Below are 20,823 nucleotides of genomic sequence, written 5' to 3'. Positions count from 1 at the left end.
AAGAAGGGCCAGAGGTATACAGAATGGTGTCGTCTGCGTAGAGGTCGTTGAATACGGCTGCACAGCAATGTATTTTATCGATGGCGGTTAAGATATCGTTTAGGACCTTGAGCGTGGCTGAGGTGCACCCGTGACCAGCTCGGAAACCAGATTGCATAGCGGAGAAGGTACGGTGGGATTCGAAATGGTCGGTGATCTGTTAACTTGGCTTCCGAAGACTTTAGAAAGGGAGGGCAGGATGGATATAGGTCTGTAGCAGTTTGGGTCTAGAGTGTCTCCCCCTTTGAAGAGGGGTATGACCATGGCAGCTTTCCAATCTTTAGGAATCTCAGACGATGCGAAAGAGCATTTGAACAAGTTAGTAATAAGGGTTGCAACAATTTCGGCAGATAATTTTAGAACGATAGGGTCCAGATTGTCTAGCCCAGCTGATTTGTAGGGGTCCAGATTCTGTAGCTCTTTCAGAACATGAGCAATCTGTATTTGGGTGAAGGAGAAATGGGGGAGGCTTGGGCAAGTTGCTGTGGGGGTCAGCATGGCCAGCTGCTTGTTGAAAATGCTTATTGAAAATCTTGATTATCGTAGATTTATTGGTGGTGACAGTGTTTCCTAGCCTCAGTGCAGTGGGCAGCTGGGAGGAGGTGCTCTTATTCTCCATGGACTTTAGTGTCCCAGAACGTTTTGGAGTTTGCTACAGGATGCACATTTCTAATACAACTTGAAACTGAAACTAATCATGATCTTCAGTTTAGAATGTAATTTGTTTAATATGCTGTGTTTGCTACAGATGGGGAACAAGTGAGACACCTGTCCAGCCCCGAGGACTGAAGTTGCCCGTCCTTGAAATGCACTACATGACCAAAAGTATGTGGACATCTGCTTCTCAAACATCTCATTCCAAATGATTGTGCTACGTTGAAAGTCACTGAGCTGATCCTTAAAAAATATATATAGAACCAGTCTTTCCCACCCCTGTATCAACCCCTAGCCTATCCAGTGGCGACCCATCATTCAGGGCAGAGCCCCACTTGTTTTTTTGTTTTTTAGGGGGGGGGGGGGGCTTTCCTGTTCTGCATGTTATTTTGGCATTAAAATGTGTAACATATCAAACGATATATATCATTGAGTTAATAAAGCCGTGTACAAACATCGTTTATTTTTTGACAGCTCCTAAATGCAGGTGTCAGCCAAGCTCAGTGCTTTCTGTGGTGGTTGGGCAAGCCAGCAGAAAATACGGAGCGTTGAGCTGTGATTGGCTCAATTTTCTGTCACTCATGGGTACTTTACGTCACTGACAAATGTAAGAGGAGACATTGAAAGTTCTAACCCTTCAGCTGCTGCCACAGAAGTGCCCATCCAAGAAGGCTCAGAGGTCATTTGCCACAGATAAAATGTCAAATCACGTTATATCTACAGTAGCTTTGATTGACCTGATCATGTCAACGTCATACTTTAAAAATCTTAGCTAGCAGTCATCATGAATCAAGTCGACAATCTACTGGGAAATCCTTTTTAATCATTGTCATATGAAGCTAAATTATAGATAAAACGCATCGGTGGACAAACATAACACAAGTTGGAAAATTGCAAATTCAATAAGTGGTTTGGAAGGAATCAGTGACAGTGGCTGTGTGGTCCCAAATCTGGGATTAAGGGGCTCTTTTCCAAGTTTTAAATGATAAGGAGGACCGCCGCACCACCTTCCTGTTCAAATGAGCCAAGCACAACAATGTGAGTCCAAAAATGTACTGTATTTCTGCTTCATAAATGCTGTAACATGCAAGGGAGATATGTATACTGTAGCTGAGAAAGTAATACTAAGTGAATGTTGTGTCGGAAGGTGTTAGTAGCCCATGTGCCTCAGCCCAGTAATTTGGTCTATTTACCCCTCATAATTTCACCTAGTGTTCTGACTGTTCTACTGTAGACTATAACCCGTTTTAGAGAAATGTAATCATTGAATATTGTAAGAGCTTTCATTGTCTGCTTATATGCCCCATTTATTTATCCTACAGTTCTAACTTGGTGTACTGGGAGAGCACTGTAAGAACACCCATGTTCTGAATTCTGTCACTGTACATTTCAAAAGTGTTAAACATATAGTTATATTGACTAACATTATGCCTGTCCTAGCTCGCTCATTGTCTTAAACCAAATTACGGATTGCCTCTTATCTGCTTGTCGTCCCCTTATGCAATAGTTTGTACATCTCAATTGTCATTAGAAACCACATTTGTGCAGTATTCAGAAGTTGGATGACTGAGGTGCCCAAAGTAAACTGCCTTTTACTCAGGTCTAGAAGCTAGGATATGCATACAATTGGTAGTATTGAATAGAAAACACTCTAAAGTTTCCAAAACTGTTAAAATAATCTGTCTGTGAGTATAACAGAACTGATATGGCAGGTGAAAACCCGAGGAGAATCCATATGGAATTTTTTGTTGTTGTTGTTGAGCTCACCACTCATTGAAATGGCTGTCTTTGGGAATATCAATGGAATACCTCCCAGATTGCAGTTCCTTGGGCTTCCAGTAGATGTCAACAGTCTTTAGAAAGAGTTTCTAAAAATGAACTATAATTTGTAGTTTTTCTAGGTGGCTCCCATTTTGACTGTAATATTGTTGCGTGTGTTTATTTACATATTAAGGTACCTGAGGATTGATTAGAAATGTTATTTGACTTGTTTGGAAAAGGTTTATTGGTCACTTTTGAGATTCATTTGTATGCATTTTGAATGACGGAAATCGGTGGATTACTGAATCAAGCGTGCCAACTAAACTTACTTTTTTGGGATATAAAGAAGGACTTCATCGAACAAAGGGACCATTTGGCTGGGTAGCTGGGACCCTTGGGATTGCAGACGGAGGAAGATCTTCAAAGGGAAGTTATTTATTTTATAGCTATTTCTGACTTTTGTGACATCTCTGCTTGTTTGGAAAAGGTTTGTAATGCTTTTGTATGTGGGGCGCTGTCCTCAGATAATCGCATGGTATACTTTCGCCGTAAAGCCTTTTTGAAATCTAACAAAGAGGCTGGATTAACAAGATGTTAAGCTTTTAAACTATGTAAGACACTTGTATTTTCATGAATGTTTAATATTACAAATTTTATATTTTGAATTTGGTGCTCTGCAATTTCACCGGATGTTGTCGAGGTGGGGCGCTAGTGGCACGCCTATCCCAAAGAGGTTGTTTAAGCAAGTCAGCCATGTTTTTATAAAGACAGTAAATGAGGCTGAATGAACTGTTTCGCTGCCAGACAACGCTCCGCTGAGAGCCAGGTGTAGCAGTGGTAAGATGTTGGGACAGCTTTATGTAGGCCCTAACAGTTTGTGGTTACCGTTTGTCACTGTTATAGTGCAATTAGTATATTGTTTAGTGTTGTGTAGTGGCATTGCTGGCATGCATTCCACTTTCCTTTTTTTCTTCGCCCCACCAAGATTTACATGCTAAAATCGCCACTGAGCCTATCAAGTCATCATAACAACAGATTATAGATCAGTGTTGTGACCCAACTCGTTTTCATACCATTCAGGTTCCCTGGTGCTTATTTGGTGCCTAGCGTTCTGCTGGAGGTGAGCATCCCAGCTTGCGTTGCAACTTGTCAAACCGAGGGAGAGATGGGATAGGAAAATGGAGGATAGGAAGAGGGAAATAAAGAAGGGCTTGTGAATTTCTGGATTTCTTTTGAGTTTGAGGTAAAATATTAAGATAAAGAAAACGCTTTGTTAGGGATCGATTATCGGTGTTTCCGACGGGAGTAACCATGTTGCGGCACAAATGTCTGATTTGAGCTCAAAGGTGTTGTAATGAAGAGGCCTGGTTGTATTTAGACTTTCGCGCGCGCTTTAGTTACAGTAGTTAGCTACATGTCAAAAGACATTGCAAACGTAGTCAAGGTTAGGGGGTTAGGCTAGCAATTCAACGATTGCTGATGTCATTGGTGTTATGTGATTTTTAACTAGTTGTAACAACTACGGTAAAGAACATGTGCTTCTTGAAGCTAGCCATAGCATCAATAGCCTGCCAGTTGCTAGCTAGGTAAACTTGCCATTCAGTGTAATGATGACGTTAGCTTACTTACTTGTTAGCTAGCTACTTAGTTGTCACTCGACCCCTAGTTTGTGAACCAGTTTAAATTGACTATTTTGAGTCCACATCCCTTCTTGACAAGCTACCTTTTAGACTTAATGGCATATTGTTACACCTACTATAATGTACAACAAATATTATTCCCAATAATTTACTAAAATGAAAGATAGATGTGTGGCCTGACCAGTTCTGCTGCAGAATAATTCATTCAGCCAAATAACCCATCTAAACCGATACAGTGACAACCTGGAAATGATGGCACAGTGACAACCGGATGGAAATGCACCCAATGATGGCATACTGCTTATGCCATAAACCCTTGTGTCAACATGAACATGAGCAGATAGCTATGTCCATTAACAGTAAAATATTAGTCTGCCCTCCCCATATCCTGGAAACCCGACGTTGAATTTCATTGAATTCTACATTGGACATAAATGAGCGATTGTATCAGGACAGCTTTCTCTCAGGACATAAAAATCTATTTTAACTTACTTTACCAGTTGTCTGTGTGGTAGGTCCTTTGAAGGTAGGAATGGCAATATATCCACAGGAAAGTATATTTACATAAACGTTTCAAAGCACTGTTAGTGCCTATAGTGCATAAGATAAATACATAAAGTATATCATACAGTACATTCAAAGTAGACCTCTTGACTTTTTGTTACGTTACAGCCTTATTCTAAAATTGATTAAATGTATTGTTTTTCTTATCAATCTCCACACAATACCTCATAATGACAAAGCGAAAACAAGTTTTCATTTTTTTTTTGCAAATGTATAAAAACAGAACTACCTTATTTCTATAGTCTTCAGACCCTTTGCTATGAGACTCAAAATTGAGCTCAGGTGCATCTTGTTTCCATTGATCATCCTTGATGTTTCTACAACTTGATTGGAGTCCACCTGTGGTGAATTCATTTGATTGGACATGATTTGGAAAGGCACACACCTGTCTATATAAGGTCCCACAGTTGACAGTGCATATCAGCAAAAAAAACAAGCCATGAGGTCAAGGGAATTGTGTCGAGGCACGGATCTGGGAAAGGGTACTAAAACATTTCTGAAGCATTGAAGGTCCCCAAGAACACAGTGGCCTCCATCATTCTTAAATGGAAGAAGTCTGGAACCAACAACACTCTTCCTAGAGCTGGCTGCCTGGCCAAACTGAGAAATTGGGGGAGGGCATTGGCCAGGGAGCTGACCAAGAACCCAATGGTGACTTTGACAGTGCTCCAGAGTTCCTCTGTGGAGATGGGAGAACCTTCAATAAGGACAACCATCTCTGCAGCACTACACCAATCAGGCCTTTATGCTAGAGTGGCCAGACGGAAGCCACTCGTCAGTGAAAGACCCATGACAGCCCGGTTGAAGTTTGCCAAAAGGCACCTAAAGGACTCTGACCATGAGAAACAAGATTCTCTGGTCTGATGAAACCAAGGTTGAAATCTTTGGCTTGAATGCCAAGTGTCACGTTCGAAGGAAACCTGGCACCATCCCTAAAGGGAAGCGTGGTGGCAGCATCATGCTGTGGGGATATTTTGCTGTGACTGGGAGACTAGTCAGGATCGAGCGAAAGATGAACGGAGCAAAGTACAGAGAGATCTTTGATGAAAACCTGCTCTAGAGCGCTCAGGACCTCAGACTGGGGTGAAGGTAAACCTTCCAACAGGACAACAACCCTAAGCACACAGCCAAGACAATATAGGAGTGGCTTCAGGACAAGTCCCAGACTTGAACCCGATCGAACATCTCTGGAAAGACCTGAAAATAGCTGTGCAGCGACCACTCCCCATTCAACCTGACAGAGCTTGAGGATCTACTGAGAAGAATGGGAGAAACTCCCCAAATACAGGTGTGCCAAGCTTGTAACATCAAACCCAAGAAAACTCGAGGTTGAAATTGCTGCCAAAGGTGCTTCAACATAGTACTGAGTAAAGGGCCTGAATACTTAAGTGAATGTAATATTTCGTTTTTCATTTTAATACATGTGCAAAAATTTCTAAACCAGTTTTTGCTTTTGTCATTATGTGGTATTGTGTGTAGATGAGGGGGGGGGGGGCAATTGAATCAATTTTAGAATAAGGCTGTAACGTAACAAAATGTGGGAAAAGTAAAGGGGTCTGAATACTTTCTGAATGCATGATACATATACGCGCGTACATGTTGAGCTTGTGCACGTGTTTAGATGGTTCTGTTCGTGCTTCCGGTGCTAGAGATACTTTCCTGTGGTTATGTTGTTTCACATGCCTGCCTGCAGAAGGACTATCCACACGGACTACCAGTGAAGTTTCATTAAACATTCTGGCTTGTAGAGGTCCAAACGCTCATTTCTACCCGACGTTGAATCCAATGCAGTTTAACGTCGGATCTCCGGGTTCCTCTCCCCATAGACTCATCTTGAACCTAACCTAGGTGCATTCACATAATGCAAATATTATAGAATATGGTATATTCAGTGGTTGAGGGTCCAGGACAGCCACAGATTGTTAATACCCGTCACTCAACACCTTTTCTCTTCTGATGTATCAAGCCACCACACACAACCCCTAGGTCATCATCAGTGCAATAATGTCACATCAGCTGACCTAGGTTATCTGTCCTTGTTACAGAGTAAGATGTTAGGACAATGGCCACATAAATATGAACAATGTAATACAGTATTACACAGGATTGTTGGGGCGGTACTACAGCCTATATCCACCAGGTCACTGTACCGCAGAAAGGTCATTCTACACCCTCAGAACCACATATCTGCTGCAGGGTTTGTGACTAACATTGTCTGTGTTCTGTGAGACCATGTCGCTCCTGATGCTGGCTGTTCTCCTGTCCTCTCTCCAGAGCCCCTGGCCTTTGAGGATGGCCAGGCAGTTCAGCTTCGAGGACGGGACCATCGCACACATCCACCACACACCCAAAGGTATATTAACATCAAACCTGGGCCAGATACTGCATTCACTACTCTAGGAAAGGCTTGGTGAAAGCAATAGTTGTTGTCACCTTGTTTTCTTTGGTCCAGTCCCTCACACATCAGTTAGCATTACTTCTCAAAATGATGGAAGGAAAGGGATCTCAAACATTCTCTAACCCCTGCAGATTGATATGACCCCAGTGCTGTGGAGGCAGTGCAGCTGGACGATGGCAGCACAGCGTACATCCACCACCCCTTGGGCTTGCAGTTTGGCAGCACAATCCTGACTGCAGCTGTATAACGTCTTGAGGATCTGAGGGGCTATGCCAAATTTCTTCAGTTGCCGAAAGGTTGAAGAGGCGCTGAAGCTTTTGACCCTCTCCACTGCAGCCCCGCTGATGCAGATGGGGACCTGCTCCCCCCCCTGTTTACTGTAGTCCACAATCACCTCCTTGGTTTTGTTGAGGAAGAGGCTGTTGTCCTGGCACCACTCTTCCAGTGCTCTAATCTCCTCCCTGTGGTCTGTCTCGTCGTCGGCAATCAGGCCCACCAACTTCGTGTCGTCGTGGGTGTACAGTGAGCACAGAAGGGGGCTGAGCGCACATCCTTGAGGGGCCCCTGTGTGAGGGTCAGAATGGCAGCGGTGTTGTTGCCTTCCCTCACCAGCTGGGGTCTGCCCGTCAGGAAGTCCAGGATCCAGTTGCAGAGGGAGGTGTTCAGACCCCGGGCCTGAGCTTAATGAGCTTGAAGGGGACTATGGCGTTGAAAGCTCAGCTGTAGTCAATGAACAGCATTCTCACATAGGTATTCCTCTTGTCCAGATGGGATAGAGCCAAGTGCAGCGCAATGACGATTGCGTCGTGCGTGGATCTATTGGAGTGGTATGCACATTGTAGTGGGTCCAGTGTGTCAGTTAAGGTGGAGCTGATGTGGTCCTTGAATAGCTTCTCAAAGCACTTCACGATGACAGAAGTCAGTGCTACAGGGTGATAGTCATTTAGGCAAGTTACCTTTGTTTGCTTGGAGACCGGAACAATGGCGGACATCATGAAGCATGTGGGGATTACAGACTGGGGCGGGAAGAGGTTGAGTATGTCCGTAAACACTCCCGCCCGCTGGTCTGCGGCATGCTCTGAGGACGCCGCCTGGGATACCGTCTGGGCCGGCTGCCTTGCGAGTATTCACACACTTAAAAGTCTTACTCACGTTGGCCATAGAGATCAAGAGCACACAGTCCCTTTGCGCACCGGGGGCCCTCCTAGAAGGATCGGTATTGTTTACCTCTGAGTCAGCAGAAAAAGTGTTTTAGCTGGTCTGGGAGAAGGGCATCAGTGTTTGCCACACAGCTGGCTTTCCCTTTATAAGCCGTAATTGTTTGTAGTCCTTTCCACATGCGTCGCCACCTCAAGATACCACACAGCTGTCCGGCCATACAGGTGTGACGTGTGGAAAGGCGTTCCCCACAGGTTACGGGCTGAAGTGTCACCTTGCGAACACACACTGGAGAGAAACCACACAAGTGTCCTGAAGACATGCTTCAAGGCCTTCAAAACCTCTGAGGACCTCCAGAAACACGTCCGCACACACACAGGTAGCAGGACACACACACACCCTGCATCTTTCCCCCACCACTTCTTTCCTCAGCCCCCCCCCCCCCCCCCCCCCCCCCCCCCCCCCCCCCTTCTTTTTCAGTCACTTTCTCTTTCCATCAGTCTCCTCATATCTCTGTACATTAGGAATGCCTGCTCTTTCGGTAACATAGACTGACCAGGTGAATCCAGGTGAAAGCTATGATCTCTTATTGATGTCACCTGTCATATCCACTTAAATCAGTGTAGATGAAGGAGAGGAGACCGGTTAAAGAATGATTTTTTTGCCTTGAAACATGAATTGTGTATGTGTGCCATTCAGAGCAACACAAAATATCTAAGTGCCAGGCGCATCGGTTTGAGTGTGTCAAGAACTGCAGCGCTGCTGGGTTTTTCACGCTCAACAGTTTACCGTGTGTATCAAGAATGGTCCACCACCCACCCAAATGACATCTAGTCAACAACAGCCAGTGGTCGAAAATGGGTCATTGATGAAAGAGGACAAAGGAGGCTGACACGAATTGTGCAGAGCAACAGACGGGCTACAGTTCATCAACTGACAGTCCAGTACAACATTGGTGCCCAAAGACCCATCAAATACTGCACAACTCGTTGTACCTTGACATGAATGGGGTATGGCAGTCGATGACCTGAGTTTCACTTCCTTCAGCAAAAAAATTAAAAATGTGGTTGCAATGGGCTAAGGAACGAAAACACAGGACACTGGAGAATTAGAAAAACATTGCCTGGTCTGATGAATCCCGGTTCCTGCTGTTTCATGCTGATGGGAGGACTAGGTTATGGCGAAAACCACGAGTCCTTGCATATATGTTATGCCGCGTGTCATCATTGCAGGCTAGTGATGATGGTGTGGGGTGTGTTTTCATGGCACACGTTTGGCCCCTTGATAAAAGTGAAGCCACAGCATATCTGAACATCGTTTCCAATCAGGTGCATCCCTTCATGGCGGCAGTGTATCTATCTGATTGAGTTTTTCAGCAGGATAATGCCCCGTGCCACAAGGCTAGGATTGTCCAGGAATGGTTCCACGGACATGACAGCCAACTTGACACAACTGTGGGAAGCATTGGAGTCAATATGGGCCAGCATCCCTGTGGAACACTTTCGACACCTTGTAGAGTCCATGTACCGACGGATTGAGTCTGTTCTGAGGACAAAAGGGGGGTTGCAACTCAATATTAGGAAGGTGTTCCTAATGTTTTGTACATCTCAGTGTAGACCTCTTACGCTCCCTCTCACTTTCTCTCGTTTTCTCCTTTTTGTCTTTCCCTCCTTGTTTCCTTCCCTCTTGTTCGATGGGACACTATATTAAAGTGCCCGTTCAAGGGTTGTACATGCTCTTCCCCCATATCTTTCTTTCCTTCTCTCAATCTCTTCCCCTGACATTTTGTCTATCTCTCTGTCAGGTGAGAAGCCATTTAAGTGTCCGTTTGAGGGCTGTGGTCATTCCTTCACCACCTCGAACAACAGGAAGGTCCACATCAGAACACACACAGGAGAACGCCCCTACATGTGACCTGTACCCTCCTGTGGACAAAGCTTCGCCAGTGCCACCAACTACAAGAACCACATGAGAATACACACGGGTAGGACGCACCCCAAGATAAAACACACACATACACACACACACACACTACTAATACTACATGAGAATACACACGGGTGAGCGATTACATGACTGTTTAGTTAGATACTTCACATGAAACAAGTACTCCTCTTTCTCTCTCTCCCCTGCTCCCTCACTCTTTCTATCTCCCTCTCTCTCCTCTAGGAGAGAAGCCCTACCTGTGTACTGTACCTGGGTGTGGGAAGCGATTTACAGAGTACTCCAGCCTGTACAAGCACCATGTGGTTCACACACCTGCAACCATTGTGGCACAGCCCTCTACACTGGCCATGCACAAATGCATCACGCACAGACTTTGAGGCCACAGGGGACAGGGAAGGTATGTAGAGAGACACACACACACACACACTCTTATAATAAACACCAGCTGTGAACTAATTTCCTCTTGAAGATCTTAACAGTATTCAATACGTTGAGGGAGTTCTGTTAACCTGAGCAGCGGTGCAACGGTACATGGTGAACGGACAAAAGCGGTGAGGGAGGAGCTCCCTTCTCAAATTGAACAATAATCAGCTCCGCTCGGTCATGTTGTCAACAAGGCAGCATTGTGCGTCGCTCCAGAAACATACAATCTATTATGTGAGAACACAATCCTACTCATTACTCCACGTGCTCCATCTAGTCTAGGCTACATCACTTTTGTTTTAAGCCGACTTTGCTGCGGGCTTTGAACGGGGCACCTGGCTCATGACCGGGAGGCTGCCTACTTCCAAAACAAATGCAATCACTTTTAACACGGTGCTAAGTCCTCTCACCGGAGTAACCCGGGCCAGATGATCGAATCCCCTCATTCGTTAATGACCCGCCTCTCCGATTTCTCTTTTGCAAAAGCGATGAACGACCATTCACAGGTCTCCTTCCTGGAAGGGGCGGAGCAGAAAGAGGAAGGGTCGGATTCCCAAGACGTCATTGGCTCTCAGGTAGTCCTACTTTCCTATCTAGTGATTCCACTTGTGTGATATGGAAAGAAAAGGGCATACATACTTTTGATAGCCGCGTGCTCAGTTCTAGTACATGCTGTCACCACAGTCCCAAGCTGTTCTGTTTCTCCGAACTTGAGTGTATTATAAAAACAGTTGGTTCTCTTCTGGCAGGTGGGTCTGTCGGAAGAGGACCTACAGGCTCTTGGCACGGCTATCACCATGGTGATGCGGGACGGCACAACCATCTCCCTGCCGACCCAGCAGACGGACACGACCGCCATGGGACACCGCCACATTACCATGGTTACAGGGGAGGCCAAGGCGCTGCAGCAGGTAGGTTACACGCACATACTTCTTAGCCCACACTAGGCTAAATGCATGAAGCAGTATTTGCTCTTGCATGTCAATGTTTGTGCTGTAAAGTGGATCATCATGTTTCTGGTGGTTTGTCTTTCCTCTCCAGGTTGCCATAGTGACGTCGGAGGGTGTTATGACAGGCAACTCACTACCAGCAGGTGTGCTGCTGGTTAACGGCACACCGATTGCTTTTCAGGTCAGTTCATGCACACCGAGGTTAAGAACTTGTCGAGTTGAACTCTTAGCATTATACTGTGTGTGTGTGTGTGTGTGTGTGTGTGTGTGTGTGTGTGTGTGTGTGAGGAGCAGCAGCAGACATTGGAGGAGGCCATCAGCATGGCGACAGCTGTCATCCAGCAGGGAGGGATGGTTCAGGACGTGGACACCTCAGAGGGGGGCTGGTGAGACACACCTACCCCCAAACAGCACCTTTCCCTGGGTACGACACGGAGCCCGCTCCAGAGCACTCCTGGAGCCCAGCCTCCTGTCACAAACACAGTGTGCGGATCTCAGATCTAATCAGAGAGAGAGAATCCGAGGGCCCGTTGTCATGGAGACTGGGTTAGAATGTTCAGATGTGAGCATGAGCAGATCAATGTTTGTTTGTTTAACCACAATACAGTAGCATACTCATGCTTTTGAGAAGCTGCAGCTCCACGAAAGCTAGCTAAAGTTCAGATTTCACCTCCAATCTTTGTAACCACAATACAATAATCATGATACAATAACTTTTGGTTTTGTTTTGCAACACTGACTGCAATGATTTTTCCAGGGCCAGTACTGTGTACTTCTACTCATCAAGCTCTAAAACTTGGAAGTTTTGGTTTGGAGAACACTCTCAAACAGATGGATTCTTTCACTGATGAATCTGTTCTGAGTGATGCTGTCGGTCTAAGGAGCTAAAAGTTGCCTTGTCTAAATCGTTGAAGAAATGAACAAAATCACAGAGTCCAATATGATATCATGCTGTGCTGTATATCTGGACCTGTGCTGAGGTATACATTTGTCAATAAATAGTTTGTGTGTGTGTGTGTGTGTTTGTGGTTCGACCAGACAATTTATCTGGGCATTATCTTTTCACCACCAGGGGTCAGACTCGCACCTAGAATACCCTGAACAATTACCATGTTTTGGAGGAAGTCCTTGATTCAGACAATTGCTGAATCGAAAAGTTTCTTGACTTCATAAACTGTAGGGAAAAAGTACAGGAAGGGGCTAATTGCTGCTAATTCTTTCCTAAATGTTACACTTTCCTTTGGGAAATACTTTTTCTGCTAATAGATTTTTTGGAGTTTCTGAAGATTCTTGTCTTTGATTATCTTTACTGACTTGAGTCTCCCCTAATGTGAAGTTTTGTTTGAGGCATCGTGTACATGTTAAACACGAGACAAAAGCAGTAACACACGTAAAACGTCACAGTACAAACTGCATCTTAAATGTATGTAAATCTAGCCTTCTACTTATCCTACTGTTAAGTGGTATGGGTCAAGGAAACGAGAGACAGGAGTCTTTGAAAAGAGTCTGTGGCTCTATTCAATGATTATTCACGTTGTAATGAAACAACTCCAATCATGACAACAAAAAGTGGGTGGAAAAATCAACTTTGGGATCAAAATAGATAAAGAGAGAAGACAAAACATGAGGTCTCCATTGGATCTTTGCATTCCACCGCCAGCTGTCTTCACCTTTCATTTGTTATGAGTTGCCAATGTTGCGGCCACACCCACCCTGCATCCTGCCTGCCTCACACAAAAGGGGATGGCCAAGCAACACCCCAGCCCTCTCTCCCCTCCCCAGGATCAGTGCATTCCAGCCCAGCCACGTACCAACCAGTCCGCTCTTTATCACAACACTCATGGTGGTAGTAGTTGTGGAGTTCGGTGAGTGTGGCTTCACCTATTCCAGATAAGACTCACAGTCAGGGACCTGTGTTTACATCTAATGAAAGACGTCCAGGGGAATAAGATAATAAACACTGGGGCTGGAGGCTGGGCTCCTTGATGAGTTGATTGTCCAGGCCAGGATAGAGAAGAACTAAACACACAGAGGCATGGTGATCTGGCTCTCATCGCTGTTCACAAGGAGGGCCTTTATCTACACCAGCTCCCACCAGGCAGAACACACTACACACGAAACCCTTCCTCCTCCCCTCTCCACCCCTTCTTTCTTTCCTCTGCTTAGTCGCTCTGTTCTCCCTCGACAACAGCACCTGATTGGCTGGGTGGCTGTGACATCACGCCTCATCGAGACCAACAGCTGCAGCAAGGAAGGGACGGAGGAGGTTGAGAGAGCAGTGGCGAAGGAGTGGAAGTGAAGCGAGAGTGAAAGAGTAAGAAACAGAGTAACTATAGAGATTTGAGAAAGAACAACAGAGGAGAGGAAGAAAGAAAGACGTAAGAGGAGGTTAGGAGAAATATAGAGCAGAGCCAGAAAGAGGAGAGCTTTGGACAACCTGCGTTTCCTCTCTATTGTGGTCCACCCAGCTCTCCGTGCTCCCTCGCTTTCCGTGTTTATTGTGTTTACTGACACTCGTGTTAGAGCGGCCTTGGCTACATCCTGTCTCGGAGAGGAGAATAGAGCCTACGCCTAGCACCAACACACACATACTAACCCTGAAGCCTAGCACCAACACACACATACTAACCCTGAAGCCTAGCACCAACACACACATACTAACCCTGAAGCCTAGCACCAACACACATACTAACCCTGAGGCCTAGCACCAACACACATACTGACCCTGAGGCCTAGCACCAACACACACATACTAACCCTGAAGCCTAGCACCAACACACACATACTAACCCTGAAGCCTAGCACCAACACACACATACTAACCCTGAAGCCTAGCACCAACACACATACTAACCCTGAGGCCTAGCACCAACACACATACTAACCCTGAGGCCTAGCACCAACACACACATACTAACCCTGAAGCCTAGCACCAACACACATACTAACCCTGAGGCCTAGCACCAACACACACATACTAACCCTGAGGCCTAGCACCAACACACATACTGACCCTGAAGCCTAGCACCAACACACATACTAACTCTGAGGCTTAGCACCAACACACACATACTAACCCTGAAGCCTAGCACCAACACACATACTGACCCTGAGGCCTAGCACCAAGACACACATACTAACCCTGAAGCCTAGCACCAACACACACATACTAACCCTGAGGCCTAGCACCAACACACACATACTAACCCTGAAGCCTAGCACCAACACACATACTGACCCTGAGGCCTAGCACCAACACACATACTAACCCTGCGGCCTAGCACCAACACACACATACTAACCCTGAAGCCTAGCACCAACACACATACTAACCCTGAAGCCTAGCACCAACACACACATACTAACCCTGAAGCCTAGCACCAACACACACATACTAACCCTGAGGCCTAGCACCAACACACATACTAACCCTGAGGCCTAGCACCAACACACACATACTAACCCTGAAGCCTAGCACCAACACACACATACTAACCCTGAAGCCTAGCACCAACACACATACTAACCCTGAAGCCTAGCACCAACACACACATACTAACCCTGAGGCCTAGCACCAACACACATACTAACCCTGAGGCCTAGCACCAACACACACATACTAACCCTGAAGCCTAGCACCAACACACACATACTAACCCTGAAGCCTAGCACCAACACACACATACTAACCCTGAAGCCTAGCACCAACACACATACTAACCCTGAGGCCTAGCACCAACACACATACTGACCCTGAGGCCTAGCACCAACACACACATACTAACCCTGAAGCCTAGCACCAACACACACATACTAACCCTGAAGCCTAGCACCAACACACACATACTAACCCTGAAGCCTAGCACCAACACACATACTAACCCTGAGGCCTAGCACCAACACACATACTAACCCTGAGGCCTAGCACCAACACACACATACTAACCCTGAAGCCTAGCACCAACACACATACTAACCCTGAGGCCTAGCACCAACACACACATACTAACCCTGAGGCCTAGCACCAACACACATACTGACCCTGAAGCCTAGCACCAACACACATACTAACCCTGAGGCCTAGCACCAACACACACATACTAACCCTGAAGCCTAGCACCAACACACATACTGACCCTGAGGCCTAGCACCAAGACACACATACTAACCCTGAAGCCTAGCACCAACACACACATACTAACCCTGAGGCCTAGCACCAACACACACATACTAACCCTGAAGCCTAGCACCAACACACATACTGACCCTGAGGCCTAGCACCAACACACATACTAACCCTGAGGCCTAGCACCAACACACACATACTAACCCTGAAGCCTAGCACCAACACACATACTAACCCTGAAGCCTAGCACCAACACACACATACTAACCCTGAAGCCTAGCACCAACACACACATACTAACCCTGAGGCCTAGCACCAACACACATACTAACCCTGAGGCCTAGCACCAACACACACATACTAACCCTGAAGCCTAGCACCAACACACACATACTAACCCTGAAGCCTAGCACCAACACACATACTAACCCTGAAGCCTAGCACCAACACACACATACTAACCCTGAAGCCTAGCACCAACACACATACTAACCCTGAGGCCTAGCACCAACACACACATACTAACCCTGAAGCCTAGCACCAACACACATACTAACCCTGAGGCCTAGCACCAACACACATACTAACCCTGAGGCCTAGCACCAACACACATACTGACCCTGAGGCCTAGCACCAACACACACATACTAACCCTGAAGCCTAGCACCAACACACACATACTAACCCTGAAGCCTAGCACCAACACACACATACTAACCCTGAAGCCTAGCACCAACACACATACTAACCCTGAGGCCTAGCACCAACACACATACTAACCCTGAAGCCTAGCACCAACACACATACTGACCCTGAGGCCTAGCACCAACACACACATACTAACCCTGAAGCCTAGCACCAACACACACATACTAACCCTGAAGCCTAGCACCAACACACACATACTGACCCTGAGGCCTAGCACCAACAAACACATACTAACCCTGAGGCCTAGCACCAACACACACATACTAACCCTGAAGCCTAGCACCAACACACACATACTAACCCTGAAGCCTAGCACCAACACATACTGAAGTCTCAGTCTCACACACTTTCCCACACACAAACTCCCCGAAACCTAGCACTCAGCAAACCCCCCTCGTCGCCTGTAATCATATCCTCTTCAGCTAAATGATGCCAGACCACTGTTTCCTAAAGACTCACTGGTGGGTTGGGGAGGATTCCCTTTGGGTTACAATTTCAGACTACTTTTAGACCTGACTAAACATTGGTTTTGTTGACTTGGTGGCCCAAAAGCTTGAGATGGGTCACAGCACAAAACAATGTGCTCTCCATTGAGCTGGGTGAAGTTAGAAGACTTCTTATCTGTCTTGCTGGGGGCCGATAGGGTGGCTGGCTCTAGCCATAACTAAAACAACAGACCTCTCTTGTGGTATAATCAGCCATTATCTTGGTTTACTAATCTGATGAACAGAGACATTCTCAGGAACTGGCTTCCTGCCACAGGTAATCACAATGCAATGCACCCTGGGAAAGAGGTCAAGTTACAACCTGTAACCAACAGGAGTGGCCCTCTGATGTTGATCTGAATAATATGAACAGGGCGGGTTTAATGCAGGAGCTTACCGAGGCTGAAGCCCCTGGGCCCAGGCCTATGGGGAGCCCAAGAGGCAGCAAGAAAAGTAATACAAAAATACATATATACAGTATATACTGTATTAGATATGAAGTATATATTTTTTATTTCTTTACAGCAACAGCAAACCACAGGAGGATTCAGGAGCCTGCTCTCAATGAGTGTAGACAGCCTGCTGCCACCGCTCTGCTAATCGTACGATGGGGGAGGAGAGGAGGTAAGGAGCCCACGTCGGTAACTGTGGGGCCCTGCCATGATTGGGTAACTGATTCATCAAAATAAACTAAATAAATAGCATAATAAATACATGTGACAGGTCAATTGTGAGTCAGGGGCCCAAGAGGCAAAACATTTAGAAAAAAACAACATTTAACCCGCTCTCAATGTTCAAAATACACCAGAGAGCATCATTTAGGCACGGAGGACAAGTCGTTTTTTTTTAATTAACTTGATTAAAAAAAATGTCACAAGCGCTAACAGGTAACTGCCAAAATAAAGGAAACACCAACATAAAGTGTCTTAAAAGGGTGTTGGGCCACCACAAGCTGCCAGATCAGCTTTAATGTGCCTTGGCATAGATTCTACAAGTGGACCTAAACCATGCCAGGAAAATACACCCACACACAATAACATAAACTTTGTGTCCCTCATTTACTCAAGTGTTTCCTTTATTTTGGCAGTAACCGGTTGCTTACAGTCTGGAAGGCTGTAATTTGGGCAGCATGCGTGCCGAACATACAGCTTCTTGCGTTGTGGCCGTAGACATATACTGAGCAAAAATATCAAATCAACATGTAAGGTATTGGTCTGATGTTTCATGAGCTGAAATAAAAGATCACAGAAATGTTCCAAACGCACAAAAAGAGTATTTGTCAATTTAAAAAATGTATAAATTATTTACATCCTTGTTATTGAGCATTTCTCCTTTGTCAAGATAATCCATCTACCTGATAGGTGTGGTAAATCAATAATTTAATCAAACAGTATGATCATTACATACAGTAGGTGACCTTGTGCCGGGGACAATAAAAGGCCACTCTAGAATCTTCAGTTTTGTCACACAACACAATGCCACAGGTCTCTGTTTTGAGGGAGAGTGCAACTGGCATGCTGACTGCAGGAATTGCCAGAGAATTGCATGTTCATTTTTCTACTATAAGCCGCTTCCAATGTGCTTTAGAGAATTCGGCAGTACGTCCAACCAGCCTCACAACCGCAGACCAGGTGTAACCAGGAGCTCCACATCCGTCTTCTTTACCCGCGGGATCATCTGAGGCCAGCCACCCGGACAACCAAAGAATTTCTGCACAAACTGTCAGAAACCGTCTCAGGGAAGATCATCTGCATGCTCGTCGTCCTCACCATGGCCTTGACATGACTGCAGTTTGGTGTCATAGCTGACTTCATTGGGGGCAAATGCTCACCTTTGATGGCCACTGGTATGCTGAAGAAGTGTGCTCTTCACGGATGAATCCCGGTTTCAACTGTAGGTTGGGAACAGAGTGCCCCATGGTGGCGGTGGGGTTATGGTATGGACAGGCATAAGCCACAGACAACAAACACAGTTGCATTTTATCGATGGCAATTTGAATGCACAGAGATACCGTGGTGAGATCCTGAAGCCCATTGTCATGCCATTCATCCGCCGCCATCACCTCATGTTTCAACATGATCAGGCACGGCCCCATGTTGCAAGGATCTGCACATAATACCACAGGCCACAACCAACAGCCTGAAAAAAACAAAGCTCCAGGGTCTATGATTTCTTAATCCAGCCCTGGATAGGAATCTGTGTGTTGGAATGACACACACTGACACGTGCAAGATCTCTCATTTACTCACGCACACGCATGCTGACACACACACACACACCCACACAATTCATTTTTAGAAAAGGCCTATCCCCTAGTCCTATAGGCGTACTCACACACCCATGCATTCTTGTCATAGTATGGAAAGGACAACCTAGTCCTTAGGGCTACTTCTTTATGACTGACTAGTCAAGGCAAGTCGATGCAAAAACATGGGCCCTAATAAACTACTGTTGGTCAAGCTGATGGTTCGTCATGCTACCTCATTTACCCCACATCATGACCTCTATTGTCTGTGAACGGTGCCTTGTCCTCTGGGTGTTTACACACACATACTCTTTAGAGTAGTTTTACTGTTGTTTTGGGTCACCCCAGAGGTCTGGTTCTGATCCTATCACCCAGATCTGGGGGGGGGGGGGGGTTTGCCTGGCTACCCAAACTCCTTGCTCCGGCCAAACGCTACATCACGCCCACGGACGTTAGTGTCTGGATCCGAGTACCTCCCCGAAGATTTCGAGAACACAAACACATTCTGACTGGTCCCCCAAAAAATGATGGGTAGGGCCAGAGCCAGAACACAGGTGGGTAAAAGTGCCATTTTGAAAATTCGTAATACTTTGATATTCTGACGGGTTACAGATGTTCCCGTTGCTGACGACTTTGATTTGTTCAACACCCCTCATTTTAACGTGCCACAAACGACTTCAACGATGGCCGTCTCAGACTGAAGTGTGTGGAGAACATAGAGCAGCGTAATTCTTCAGTTCTATCAGGGCCAGTGAGGAGAGGAGGGCGTGGGTGTGGAGGCAGGGCCAGTGGTAAGGCCCACTTTTAAGTGGAGTAGTGTTTGTTTTTCAAACCCTCAACATGCCTGTTTTCCAGAAGGTTCCTAGAAATGTTTTAGGTTCCCCATCCCCCTGTCCTCCTCTCTATCAACACGGAGACAATCTCTTCCACCACACACAAGTACACGCACAGACACAAAACACACACACACAGACACACATCAGCAGTGGGCTGACCCATCAGTGAATGGTCAAAGTACCCAGCATGCTTTGCAAGTGTTTGTTTTAACATTTCCATTTTGGTCATTCAGCAGACGCTCTTGTCCAGAGCGACTTACAGTCAATGCGTTAAACTGAGGTCTATAAACAACAACATATCACAGTCATAGCAAGAAAAGAAAAATCTGTAACCTTGACTGAGAATATTATTGTATTTGAAGTGATCTGTTGGTTTAATCTATAGGTTTGTCTACTTTGCTGACAGGTTTAAAGCTTTTGAAAAAGCTAACATAGATGCATGTGCAAGATGGGAGCAATAATACATATTCTGTCACAATCTTACATTGCCACCTCTTTCCTTGATGAATGTGATATAATGCTTACTTCATAAAAAATGTATGTGCAATTAAAATTTTGCCATAGATTCAATTACTACAAAATACGTATTTTCAATGTCGGTAAATGACATATTTTCAATGTCCGGAAAATATGTATTTTTGGCGTCTGAAAAATATAGGTCTCTGAATATTTTTTCCGTATGCACTGTATACACTGAGTGTACAAAACATTAGGAACACTTGCTCTTTCCATGACATGGACTGACCAGGTGGATCCAGGTGAAAGCTATGATCCCTTATTGATGTCACTTGTTGAATCCACTTCAATCAGTGTAGATGAAGGAGAGGAAACAGGTTCAAGAAGGATTTTTAAGCCTTGAGACATGGATCGTGTAAAATATTGAAGTGCC

The 20,823-nt window shown here is 45.6% G+C and overlaps 1 pseudogene; it reads left to right on the top strand.

The window, feature by feature from the left end:
* Positions 1 to 127: 127 nt before the first annotated feature.
* On the top strand, positions 128 to 13,018 carry LOC110493205 (annotated as a pseudogene).
* Positions 13,019 to 20,823: the final 7,805 nt, after the last annotated feature.

Source organism: Oncorhynchus mykiss, chromosome 17 (genome assembly GCF_013265735.2).
Source record: "Oncorhynchus mykiss isolate Arlee chromosome 17, USDA_OmykA_1.1, whole genome shotgun sequence".
In the NCBI taxonomy this organism is placed as follows: Eukaryota; Metazoa; Chordata; class Actinopteri; order Salmoniformes; family Salmonidae; genus Oncorhynchus; species Oncorhynchus mykiss.
Note: the sequence above shows the minus strand (reverse complement) of the source record. Positions and strands in the feature narration are given on the sequence as shown.